Source organism: Argopecten irradians, chromosome 11 (assembly GCF_041381155.1).
Source record: "Argopecten irradians isolate NY chromosome 11, Ai_NY, whole genome shotgun sequence".
Taxonomy (NCBI): domain Eukaryota; kingdom Metazoa; phylum Mollusca; class Bivalvia; order Pectinida; family Pectinidae; genus Argopecten; species Argopecten irradians.
The window spans coordinates 28,541,014-28,554,286 of NC_091144.1; the positions used below are offsets into that span (position 1 = coordinate 28,541,014).

The following is a 13,273-nucleotide window of genomic DNA, read 5'->3' on the forward strand; positions in this document are numbered from 1 at the left end:
CTGATAGGAACGCTAATTAATCACATCTGAAAAGAGCATTAACCTTTTTTTTGCAAAATCTCTGGAAGGAAATGACATTTTCGGGTAATTGTCACCAAACTAAGTAAATCCTATATTTTCCGGGTAACAGTAAAGCACACGCTACGCTTTAGGGACATTACTGACTCTTCCTTGTAAGATCAATAATCAAATTGGATCGCACACTCCAGCTTGTATCGGAGAGGAATGTAGAATTAAGTATGCTAAAACATCTCCTTTGCTGTAAATGTGTTGTTAATCCCAATAGGAAAAGGGATGTACCATACAGGCGGTATATTACACAAGAATTATATTTAATAGACTGAACGTGATATCGTGGTGGATCAAATCCGCGAAATATTACGAAAAAATTGGTAATTTGATATACATGTAATATATATCGTCAAATCGCATAATTCTTATGCGTTAAATTTCCTATCAAAAAAGGTCAAAATTAAATAATTCTCGACACGATAAAAAAACTGACTCTATTAAGTATGCGGCAATTGATTTGAATACACGTTTAAAATGCATGCTATTATTCATTCTTCATAGCAATAATATTAACAAAAATAACAGTTTTCAGCGAAGTCTGTTTATCAGGTAGCGGAAAAAGGATATGACACAAGCAACTGAAGGAAAAACAGTATTTCAGAAACGTTTGTTCACATCGTAATTGGTACCATCTCCTAGCGTTATCCTCCAACTCTGGGTCACGATATGTTTCTCTATACATTTTTACTGTTGTAACGATATTGAATAGAGAAATGTGAAATTTTCGAGTTCAATATTCCAGTATGGCAGTTGTCAGGTACTGTGCAAGTACCGCGGTGGCCGCATGGTTATCATGTTTCGACTTATTACCACAAGTCCTCCACATCTGATTTCGAGCTTGAAACCCATCTTGGACAGCAATTGCAAGGTACTGATCGGTTATCGGTGATTTTTCTCCTGATACTCCGGTTTTAAGTCCTCCACCAACAAACCTTGCACATCCTCCAATGAAACTCATGGTAGTTAACATGACGTTAAACTAATAAAACCAAGTACAGTCCAGCCTTTCTTACACTTAATAACCCCATCATATTCTTAAATGACCTTGACTGCTTGTAGGACGTTAAACTAATTAAACCAAACTAAACCAAATCTAATCGGTAATAGTACATGTTCAAATTTAATCAGAGAACAGCCAAGTTTCAGTAGTATTCAGAAATGGTGACACGCGAACTTTAAACTATGTCGATACATCAATATCCATGCCACGTATCCTGGGTTCGAGTAGTCATCTATTTGAGAATCTTGTCACGACATCTGAATATTTTTATTTACTGAATTAGAATGATGAATTTAACACAAATATGGGTTTATAGCTGGTAATCAGGTTAGCTTTGCTTTTTGTAGCTGTTTCAATTTAGTTGTATAATATTCCTTTTTAATAAAACTTGATGGAAAATTAACACTAGGCAACCAAAAACCGCTGCCTAACCCAGAAGATGCACTGAAAATGTGCCATTTCTATATATGATTTTAACTTTTTTGAGGATACCAAACTTCCATATTAGAATTTGGAATTTTATATACATTCCTTATGTTATGCATACCGGATTAATTATACTTAAGATTTGGGTCAAGGTTTTCATCTTTTAAACTATCTTAGTACAATTTATTATACAATGGCATGTGTACAATAAAAATCTATCTAACGTGAATGTCATTCCTCCCGAGTATTTTTAAATTACCTGGAACTATATCTTATCAAGCTTATAGACAAATAAGTAAAATGTCCGACAGTAGGGAAATATCGGAAATATAAAGTATGAGTAATGTATACACCCTTGGAGACTGTATCGATGGAACTTTCCACCGTCGGCATCTAGAACTGCCAAGGGGGATATTGCTGATCCCTTAAAAGAATTATGACAAAGAAATATGAGCCTTAAAAACCCATAACCAGAGCAATGCCATCACTTTGGGATAGAGACGGAAGATTTATGAATAAAGAACTCTGCTGGCATACTGAATGTTCTGCCGATGGCGAATGTACATTTTGTAACATTGCGATTCCTGCTATCATTTAAATGCAGTTCCGACTCTTTCACTGAGGAATATTATCACGCTCCATTTTATGGTATATGTGTCACTATTATAATAAACCTAGCATCTCCAACAGAATCTGAAAACAACCAACTACAAAAGGCACTATAGCATTCCTTGCCTAACTGAAAAAGCCCATTACCTTTCTGAAAATAATTCTTTTGTTTTTAAAATGGTAATGTAAAACGAAATTGATAATTTTGTAGAGTAGCAAACGTCATTAGCTTCACGGTAATACTACACTTATCTGAACACTTTATTTCAAACAAATTAAACATTAATTCTCATTAAACATTAATTCTCATTACGCAGATCAGGCAAAACAGCGAAATGAAGCTTTACTGTTAACATGGAATAAACCGTTAAACTTTGTTTGGTGTTATAACATCATCTTAACTAGACCATTGATATCAATTTTCTTATGTTAATATTGTTTTTAGAAACAGATTTGTTATGAAACATGTCATCGAATATGAACCAAAGCAAACTTAGTGTATTCTGTATTTGCATATTACAGCATTGTCTGTCCTTGTTGGTACGTAGTGATTGTTACGTCATGTTTTTATGAGTGTAATTATCATCTTTTTTTAGAGAAAATACGTTTGTTTATTGTGCCCACAAAGTAATGACGTCACAATTAATACCTATCCGAAAGGGAGATAACTACATTTTAATGTATGTAAGTCATAATTATTTGTCTATTTAGGTGTTATAAAAGTCAGTGTGTACTGTAATGGTTAGCGTGCTTATTTTGATAAAATGTATTGATTTTGTGATTTTGACGTGTCGTGTCTACAAACAAATGCATTCAAAAATCAATAATTCAAACTTGCCTGTAACGTGCATTTCTCAGGGCTGTTTTGGGAACTAAACTCTAAACTCTGTGCTATAGTTCTAAACCATACACAATGTTTACGTTATCTTTATAATTTCATCAAATCCAGTAAATTCCCAATTTCTTTGAGTACATCTTTTCTCTATCGTTCCGTCCTTACATCAGCCAATCACATGCGACGTTACAAGAGTATTAAGCGTCATTTTACCCTATGAGATGAGTTTTGAAGCCGATGGAAGTGCTCGTTACAAGCAAGTTTGAATCATTAATTCCTGAAAGAATTTAATAGTAGACACGTCAATATCAAAAATAATGAAATCAATAAATAGTATAAAAAAAATCCGGATACTTTTTCAATGCGTTTTTATATCAACAACGTTTATTTTCAAGGGGATGATGACTTTGGGACATAAACGGGTTCGCAAAAATGTGTTATGTAGAAATATATACCACCAATTTGTATTGAAATGTGAACGGTACTGCATCGTTAATTTTTAAACTCGAGCAGCAAAACAAATGATGCGTTATGTAACATGTTTTTAATTATACTCGCGAAATTTATTACTCGCAAAACTAAACAACGACATAGTGAAGTCTCAAAGTATTTAAAGATCTAAATGCAGCTAAATGAACTTATAATTACAGTGGTATGATAATTCAGACATGACTTATTACAGAGACATCACACAATCTTTTATAATGAATAACTAATTTCTATCCCTTTAACTAATGAAACAAATGAGCCAAAAAAAATACTGGAAACTGCGTAAAATCTACTGAAAGGAGACAGATTCCAGGATAAATATGTTCAAAATCTCATTTAGCTAATCGCATTTTAAGAGCCATTTTTAAATCACGGGGTCCAGGAAAAAATTTGAATTCCTAAAGTGATATGCTTATTTTTCCTAGTCTATTCTGATGACGAATTAGTCACGAGTTTTGGACCAATGGGAAATGAAAATTACATTAATCAAGCGCACCATCTTTAGAAAAACTGAGGCGTGATGCTTGCGGAGTTTCCTGGAATCATCTAACCCAGTAGGTTTTAAACAGCACAACAGCTAAGCGTCAAGTATTTAATTGATGGCTGTTTAAGCAGATTGAGGTCCTCTTTAAAAATTACCGGCAGCTGTCAATAAGAATTATAGTCAAGCATTGAAAAGCGAAATAAAAATGACTTATTCGCTCTCAGAACAAATAGCAAGCTACAAGAAGAGTAAAATTAAGACAATGTCATGTATTTATCAAGGAAATGAAACACTAATACTGTAAACCAAATAATTTTTGCAACGACTTATTTTCACATTATCGTGATCGTCCCCCCCCCCCCCCCCCCCCCCCCCCCCCCCCCCCCCCCCCCCCCCCCCCCCCCCCCCCCCCCCCCCCCCCCCCCTGGCTAAAGACGTTTTCACAACGATTTTATTTCGCAATTTAGAACCGTTTGATTTTGCTATCTTTGCATGAACGTTTTTGCGGCAATTATTTTTCACGATTTCCAATTGCCAGTGAAATACGCAGAATTTCAAATAAATTGGATTACAGTGAGGCTTGTAAATCAGAAATATTCAGAATGAACCAATTATATTGGCAATCTTCTTATATTTGCCTTGAAGACAACACAAAATACTGTAATTACGTTTAATTACGAGATTAATTTTGGAAGTTCAAACTTTTAATGGTGTACATTTTGTATATCGCTGTCATGGATGCCGTTTTGAACAAACAAAACCGTCGTAAATTTAAACGATTTAATTTGATTTTATAGCTCATAACAAAAATAGTATTATGAATATGATCATAACTTTAATCATGACAAAACCTTCCCAACTGACTTCATTTCCACTTATCTATACCAAATGGATGTGCGATAGGTTGCTACCGTTGAAACGAAATCCCATCATTTTAACTACAAACCTATTAACGCAAAACACGGCAAACATGCAATCCGTTTACGAGCATACTTCTGGACCGAAAATGTGTGCCAATCATCGTTGTGCATCGAATTACCACATGCACTTTATGAAGAGGTCGCCAGTACTCTTATGTTATTAATTATAAATATTTATGAAAAATTCAATAAATCTTCCACAAGAATGAAAAGAAGAATTTCTCAATTGAATTTTGTCAATTCAATAATACACATGGTAATTGAACAATATAAACGGAATAAATATTGAATCATGACAAAATAATTGAAATAAGAAAATTAGTTTTATCCCGCTCCACAAATTTTCATTTTTTAAGTTTGCGTCAGCATTTAATACTACGGATGTCATTCTAAGGTAGCGTTGATTAATAATTTCATCTGTACATTGATTACATTATAACATAAGCCATTGATATTGTCCAGAGTTTTAATGAAAATAATGAAAATGAACTTAGTTTTAATGAAAATAATGAAAATGAACTTAGATTAATTAATCTTGTCAGTGATTCTATATTATTACGATTTATGTTGCCTAGCAACTGCTAAAAGTTCAGCGGTCTTGAAATGGTGTCATCCGACTGTGCACCTGATGACCTCGGGGTCAGACGAAGGTCACGTCGAAGCTAATGGCCGCCTTTAAGCAGATGTGTATTTCCAGACACTCTAGTTAAGTAATCGCTTAAGGTAGAGATTTAGAGTACGTAAGTAACAATGAAAACAATGTCAACGTGTAGCATAACATACATGGACATCGCTAATGACACACTCTACAATGAGGTATTGGATTATATAAATTGACACAATATTGTACTTTAGAAGCCTTGTAAGGCCAACAGACTATTAAAATAGTTATTGTTTTCACAGCAGGAGTTCTTTGAGGACTACTTTCCTACATACATGACGCGCCTTGTGTATTAGTGAAAGCATACTGGGTTTTTTTTTGGTTTTTTTTGTGGGTTTTTTGTATTTGTTTTTTTTGAGGGGCATATGGGTATTGGGTACGTTTGTGTTGTGTCTATGTTATGGATAGAGCTCTCTTGTCAATTTCAAAATCGGGAACCTTTGGTACTTTCCCATCACATCATACTGACTACGGCATATATCACAAGCGATCCCATCCCATTTGTGCTGACCGGTATCCAGGAGCAGTAGCCATCATCATTATAAACTACGGCTATCAAAATAACATCATTTTTATCAAACAAAATTTAAGTCTGTAATAGTCGCGCAAGTTGTTTTTCCTATACATGCAATAATGATTGATATCAAATAAATTGTCTTTCCTTCTGGGGATTGGAATAGTTGTTGAGCTCAGAAAAAGCAGATGTTTTAATTTTACCGAAAGTATCACCAAGGAATTGCAATGTGTATATAGAGTGGCTGGTGCTTAGGTGTATGCAGTGGACTGTGACAATAAGAATCCTTTAGAGAATATGCTAAAACGAATTTTTCATCCAGAACAATGCTTTGCGACAAGATTCATATCAAACTTATAAATTGCTAAACATATTTTGACAAACACGATTTGCCGTATATCGCCCATAAACACCATTGAACCATATAATGACAAACCAGTCAACATTTCAATTTATTTAAATAAATCATTTTAACATCAATACATAGAAGGGAAAATGTTTCCCTTACCAAACCAACAAGAAAGAGGTACAAGTGACATAGATCTACAGTTACTACAAAGTGCTTAGATGCGGACAAACAAGATATGTTATCTAATACATATCTGATAACATAACACAGCCAGAAAAATAATCTTAGAAAGTCAATTAACTTGATGCTTCCTTTAAATTCCTTTAACTTAGATTTCAAACATAATTAAAGGGAAGTGTATAGAATCCCAAAGGAAATTAATTTTTTTTCTATCGGAGGATTTGATAGACAGATGTATCCTCCCTGCTAATGACTGAATGGTTTTCGGCCACCTACTTCACGCAGCAAGTCAAACGCTTCCCCAAGAGAAATGAAATTTGTAGTCTTTCAAAGTAGAACGAAATTAAAAATCAGTTTTAATTGTCACAGCCGACAAATGTAATTAATCAAGATGTTATCATTATAAAGTGTTGTGTTCTCGTTACTGTAATTAATTTCCACGTTAATGATAAAATTATCCCGCAAGCATAATTCATTGAAGGTAACAATAAGGGACGCAATTATACGGGGAACTTTCTTCCAACAAACGAAATCTCCTCTGATTACATTATACTTTACCAATGGAAATATTAGGGTGTAATTTATGTCACTTTAAATACGCTTGCGAAGCCGGAGTGTCTAGCGAAAACTACTGTACCACACGTCAAGCAATCCTCGATACTCCAGGGGTTCCGATCACTTACGATCTCTACACCCCGGGACTATCTCATAGTAAAACTGGAGGCAACAGAATAAAACAGGTAATTCAGTCCTTTGATGTACATCAAAAGGGCCGTATAACGGTACACTGTGGTTGAGTGTGTGGCTTTCATGTTAGGCGTCGCTCTCTCTGTAGTCTTCAAAGGAAATCTTTGCTAGTCTGTGATAGGCCAAATGATTTCCGCTGAGCTGCCTTCAATTTTACTATGAGATAGTCTAGGGGTGTATAGATTGTAAGTGATTGGAACCCCTAGAATATCGAGGATGACGTCAAGCAGTACTTCCAGACAATATAACATCAATATTGACCTCTCCATTGAAAGAGAGCTAGAATAGAAGAATGTCGGACACTTTGATAAACACTAAAATCGCAATGCTAACGCCTTACTAGCATTTATGTCAACCGAAAACCAGTTTACGTATTATTATAATGGCACACACACATTTAAATATAGTCTATGGAGACGAATGCACGAAAAGCACCGCTTTGTTTTTGACAGAAATGTGAATGCAAGTGTTTTAGACTAAAATTACCTATCTGGCTTGTGAAGTAAAACAAATGTATATGTAAGCAAGGAGTGTCGTGTCCCCGTCATATATACATTTTAACATTAGTACTATTTATGTTTTCGTGAATGCTGTTCTGGCTTCACAATGGTCGCACGCGAACTGTCGTTAACAGTCTTATAAATACCATTTCTGTGTGGAAGGTGTATTGAAGGTACAATAAAGTGTACGACATTTAAAGCGAAATGGCCATGAATCGAAGACAAAACAATACTGATCGTTACTTTTGTAAGCATTATCAGCCCAAATTTAATCAACAAGCTTGGATACATCTACGGATATCTTATGTAACAGTTCAATTTTATCTACATTATCCATGTTCATGATTGTCGTTTGAAAATAATATTCACTCATAATAAGTGATAATTGTGTTTGCTATATATAACAATGTGAACAGGACTTCTCGATCGCTATTGTGTTTGCATTATATAACAATGTGAACAGGACTTCTCGATCGCTATTGTTAGGTTCATGACTCGTACCATGCCGTGCCTGTTACGGTGTATGATGCTCACGCAGGCTAGCAATTCCGTTAACAATGGCTTCCCACGCGACCAACGATTAGTCGGGCTACTGTACCGACCTCAGCAGCTGCGGTAACTGTCCAGAAGGATCTCGGTCTTAATCAAGTTATACAGGAACACAAAGCGATGCCAACTACTATCGTTAGCTCGGCCACCTGAGTGTAAAAACCGATCTGACGAACACGTTGATGTATTATTGGATTGTAATCTATGCGTGTGCTATCTTACTTTACCATTACAATTTCCTTGTCCGCTGACAGACAGCGATACAATGTATGTACTGTTAGTAAAATTTAGGAAGTTGTATTATGTTGTTCTAAACATTGCCAGTATTGCAACGTTGGAATAAATCATGCTTCCGTTTAAGAGCAAAGTGAAAGAAGGATTTATCTTCAAACGGAATGCTTGACAGTTACAAAAATCCAAACTATTTAAACTTCGTGACAATTCTACGACTGGAAAAGGTATGTACGTTGGTTTGCTTCCTGTATTAATATTCTTCATTTTATCCTCTTTTTATTTTTTTTATTTTTGCTATATCAAGTCATCAATGTTTATGTTCATTTGATCTTGTGTTTTATTTACTATTAATCAATTTACTTTCGTGACGACTTACTTAAGTTAGGGTTCTCATATCTTTTCTACAATACTTTTTATATTCGCCACTTAATCTCCGTTGGTATAGAAATACTAATGCTTGAAACTTTTTGCGAGGATTTATTTTTGCGGTTTCTTATGACCCATGAATTGCATCACGAAATCTAATCGCACGCAAAAATAAGTTGATTATAGTAAACGTTTAATTTTTATAAATGTTAATTTCTCAGTATCAAAATGTATTTTGTTTTGACAATTTATTTTTCATTTCAACCAATAATATTGATAATAATCAATAGGAGTGGGCGACAGGCAATTGATGCTATGATTCAAGCCGATTCATCTTTAAGAATATCTAATTATAGTTAACTTTCAGAAAACTCTACCTTTGCCATAATCTAATATGCTTTACATGTATTTGCACTCAGTGCTAATTATCCGAAAGAAGCATGTTTAAAGCATTGTAAATGTCACTTTTATCAACTACCACTGCAGACTTCGCTGGCACCGAAAGTATGCTACCATTAATGTGGAAACATTTCAGAGTAAATTGCGTGGATGTTTTAATTAGAAGCGAATGGAAGAGTTGTTGATATTTATTGAAATATACTTATTCATCAATTGCTATATGACTAATTATTTAGAAAATATATAAGGCCAAATGTGTCACTGTCTTAAAAACTCACTGATTCGTAATAGGATACTGCAAACACACTTAGTTATGTGCAATCAAATTTCAGTCCAAAATCAATTTTGATAAATGCTCTGTTATAAATTCGCACAATCGTACAAAATGTAATACCGTTTAGGCTCTTATTTTCACGGGTCAATATTTTCACGATTTGCTCTAAAAACGAGAAAAAAAATCGCAGCGAATTTACATTATCGCGATCTCTATATGTGATTCAATCAGTTAGTAATATTACGCAAATCAATTTTTTGCAACCATGGTAATGCATCGGGAAATCGCGAAAATTATAACCCCGCGATAACTACCGGCTATACAGAAATACATCGAAGGCTAGTTTTACTAACGTTGTGTAGAAAATACAGACCATTAGTGAGATCTTATTTTGGCGGAAATACATGAAGTGTGAAGCGGAAAATTCTAAAATATGATTACCGCTTAAACATGTCTGTTTATAGCATAGATATTAGTTAGATATTCCATACCTGTAAAACAGGTTTTACAATGTTATGATTGAATGGCTATTGTATCATCTGATAAAAACATAATAGTGCAATTATCTATAAGATATAATGCAGGCGGAAATCAAGGTACACATGGAAAATCCTAACTATATAGCGATCAAAATTCGCGGGATCAATATTTTTTGGGATATCTATATATGAAACTTATGAATGGAAGTTACGTTTCGCGATATTTAAAATTCTCTGATCTACAAAATGTATTGCTTGGTAAAAATGTACGCCAATAAATTTCTGGATATTTATACTAATTGATGTTTAGAACGTTTTATGAAAACGCAATAGAGCGAAAATAAACTGACGCGAAAGTTAAATGCTATTCAGTATTTTTGGGAAGTGTCATTCTAATTATTCTGTTAATTAATCGAAAACTGCCCCAATTGATGAAAGCAAGTGAGCTACCAATAAGGTATCTTGTCATTGACTGGTCATATCAAAACAAGTATATAATATATATATATATATGACTGTTTTCGTAATAACATTTGTTTATCATTATCAGCACGATGATCAGATGATCATTAGACAGCTGAAGGTGTCAAATCGAAGCAAACAAAAAACTCGCTGTGATTTACGTATATTTACCGTTATAAAATATTCATAATGGCAATCAAGATCGCTATAACCAATGTATTGTCGTGTACTGTAGGGACATGTATGATGTATCATTATGACATATTAAATGTCACCCTATGGCGGTTCGTTGTTGATGTGTTATCATGTCTGCTACATGTCTATAGCATGTTGTTGAATCCGTAGTGTCAATACAATTCTGATGGTAGCCCATGATATTTTTTGCTCTTATTCTAAAAGATGATACTACATATGTAACTATGCATAAATACAAACAATCCCACATCACTGCAAAATAAGGCAGCGAAATTAAATTTAATAAAAGGTCGCTTTAATATACACGTGTAGTAAAACTACAATTGAAGTCATTTGAAAACTGATGAAGGCGATTTCTATAATTGAATTGGATTTAAATTGATACTTGGCATTCATTAAGACCATCGGTTGTATTGATATTAAAATAATAAATTGCCTTAAATGGAGCGTTTCCACCTTTCAGAATTGTTTATATATCTGTAATCCTGTCCCCGAACCCATGTAATTCATAGCAAGTCTATGACAAGTGTTGACAATGTTAAGACGGCTTAACTTTCTTCATAAAGCAATTGCGATCTTAGAATTTTGTTTGCCCGTTAACGGTACAATGTAACAGGGTAGACGATGCTATTCGATGTCTTTTGCAGTGTACATGTGTGTACATGAATGTGTGTAATTGCATCCGTTTATATATGTAATTGCATCCGTTTATCTATCGGGGCACCCGATGGTAGTGCAGTGGAACGCCGATGTGTCATACATTCCCGGTGGGATTACTGGGTCTGGTGCATGGCAATGTAACAATGAATCTAATGCTAACTACAGCGGACATGCAATAAAGAAAAACTTGGAGATAGCTATCAATCATATATGAATATATATAAATGACAAGAGTTCGGCGATCATAAGGAGACATAATATCCGAGACAAACAGCAGTTTCTTAAAATGTGTATACTTTCCGGCCGCAATGACAGCATCATTATTCGTCTAGAAGCCGCTTTAGCTACAACATTGCAGCTATAACTACCTCAGATCTCTCGATATACAAACAAACACAAAAAAAACAAATTGAACATGAAACTTTATAAATGTTGAGGAGTTTTGAAAGTTATGGAAAACAACAGAGCCAGTCCTTATATGACCGTACCTGGTTCATTTGTAAAGGTTTAATCCTAATCCACACATCAGCCTCATGATTGTAGTTTTTACGAATATCCCAAAGATGGATGTGGCAATACTTGCCCAACCTTAATAGATGAGATGTGTAATTCAAATTAAACAATCATTCTGCACAATGCTATCGCGATTTTCACGGATATCATTTATCATCTTTGACACCTGAAACAGTGATTCCGGTGGAGGTTCCATGTTTGAACATTAATTCGATAACTGACGAGAACGTCTGACGAAGTAACCTAACCAGGATGGCATTTCTTTAAAAATGTCCATAATTTGCTTGGAATTTTGGAACCCGATGCTGACCCGGATAGAACATTACGATCCTCTCAACAGAGAGATAATCGTTCCAGCTATAATGCATAACAACAATTTTGTATTATAAAGACACTGATTAAGAAGATGATTACGTTCGACCTTGCAATACAACCTGATGATTTTGCAACACAATATGCAATGATATGCAGTGAGATCCATTCTCTCTGACAGTGCAGAATTAAGGAGCGACTTTAACAAGCAATCCCTGCGTTTATTGTTAAATCAATAGTGGTAAACACATCAGCTTTATTACTCCAATAACTGTTATTATGCAATTGGAATAACCCAGTTGCGCCATAAATCGTTACCAATTGAACAGTGAAATGTGATCGTATTTGCAACAATATGCCCTAGTAATGTCCATGAAACCCGTAGAAACAGCTACCCAGTCTATCTTAGTAGACTGAACTGCAATAAGCTTTCTAGAGTATCTCTGATAGCTAGTTACTAGTGTAAAGGGATATATAAAACTCAATAGTCACTAGTGTTACGGGAGATATAAAACTCAACTTAAACGTTTGATTCCGTATACTTTTTCTGGTTACAACGATGCAGACGTAATTTGTCAGTATAAAATTGTCCCATTTGTTCCCATAATTGTTTGGGGATAAACAGTGCAGGTGATTCTGTATTGGTTAATTAACTTACGAAAACGTATAGATACGTGCTGTGACGCCTATCAAAATTGACACAAGTATAAATTAGACAATTAACTTTTTACATTGAGTCCTGAGCCTTTCCCTAACGCATAAAAACGAATGCTAATAATCTGTAGGCACCTTTGCACATTGAAACTCGAACGATTCTCTTTCCTGAAAAAATGCATGGTACAGTGTAGAAACAAAACAAAATTTTAAATATTTACTTTGAATTACCCATTATTATTAATAATGTTCAAGCATGAAACATGAGTAACCCAAGGGAGGTAAGTGATATTATATTGCAGGGGTACCCTACTACTAACCGGTTGCCCAACTACCTTAGGTACATGTATGCATGATAAATGAAGCATACCCGGTCAGGCCATGTGTTTC

At 34.7% G+C, this 13,273-nt stretch overlaps 1 protein-coding gene across 1 annotated transcript in view; it reads left to right on the forward strand.

The window, feature by feature from the left end:
* Positions 1-8,384: 8,384 nt before the first annotated feature.
* Positions 8,385-13,273, forward strand: part of LOC138335783 (neuropeptide Y receptor type 6-like) — a 44,760-nt gene continuing 39,871 nt past the window's right edge. Inside the window, exon 1 of the mRNA XM_069284948.1 lies at positions 8,385-8,793. The gene's annotated coding sequence lies outside the window, so the exon portion shown is untranslated. The remainder of the gene's footprint in view (positions 8,794-13,273) is intronic.